Source organism: Sinocyclocheilus anshuiensis, unplaced genomic scaffold (assembly GCF_001515605.1).
Source record: "Sinocyclocheilus anshuiensis isolate Anshui unplaced genomic scaffold, SAMN03320099.WGS_v1.1 scaffold476, whole genome shotgun sequence".
Classification (NCBI taxonomy): domain Eukaryota; kingdom Metazoa; phylum Chordata; class Actinopteri; order Cypriniformes; family Cyprinidae; genus Sinocyclocheilus; species Sinocyclocheilus anshuiensis.
Window position 1 is genome coordinate 1250546 of NW_015554139.1, and position 664 is coordinate 1251209.

Consider the following 664-nt stretch of genomic DNA (forward strand, 5'->3'; position numbering starts at 1 on the left):
TGCATCCATACATGAACAGAATGTCTACATTATAATACTATACTAGGGGGACTATAGTTATACTACTATAATATATATACACTATAATCACAAACTCAGTCATCGGAAGACGATTGGTAGTTTTATCTTGTGCTTGTCAGCACAGATTTATTTCCTCTCAATTAGTGATATGAAGAGCCCCCTGCTGGTCATGACTTGCTAACACACATCTGCAAGAGCCACGACCACGAAATTAACTTACTACAGAATCAGATACACAGATTGTAACCCAAACTCTTTTAGGGTTTGCATACATGAACAGGCTTAAAAAGCACTTTGTTTAAACCACATCTGTAAAAGTCCTATAAACATTTTTGGAATAAATTGGTACTCCATATAAGATTAATTCAAAATGACCCATCATCAATAATCCAGCTAGTCCAGTAGAAGTTAGCAAAACAGCTAACACTGCTTAAAGCGGTGGTTTATTGCGATTTCACTTTTTTTAACATTAGTCTGTAATGTTGCTGTTTGAGCTGAGCATAAACAATATCTGCAAAGTTACAACCGGAGCACATGCCGCTGAAGTGAGGGGCGGGACGATTAGAGCGTACTAGAGGCGGTTTAGCCAATCACAACACACTGGGCTAGCTAACCAATCAGAGTCCATCGCCTATTTCTGAGG

The 664-nt window shown here is 38.7% G+C and overlaps 1 protein-coding gene across 6 annotated transcripts in view; it reads right to left on the minus strand.

Moving 5' to 3' along the window:
- LOC107670476 (brain-specific angiogenesis inhibitor 1-associated protein 2-like) overlaps positions 1-664 on the minus strand; it is a 126270-nt gene that overhangs the window by 125083 nt on the left and 523 nt on the right. The gene's annotated exons all lie outside the window — the stretch shown is intronic.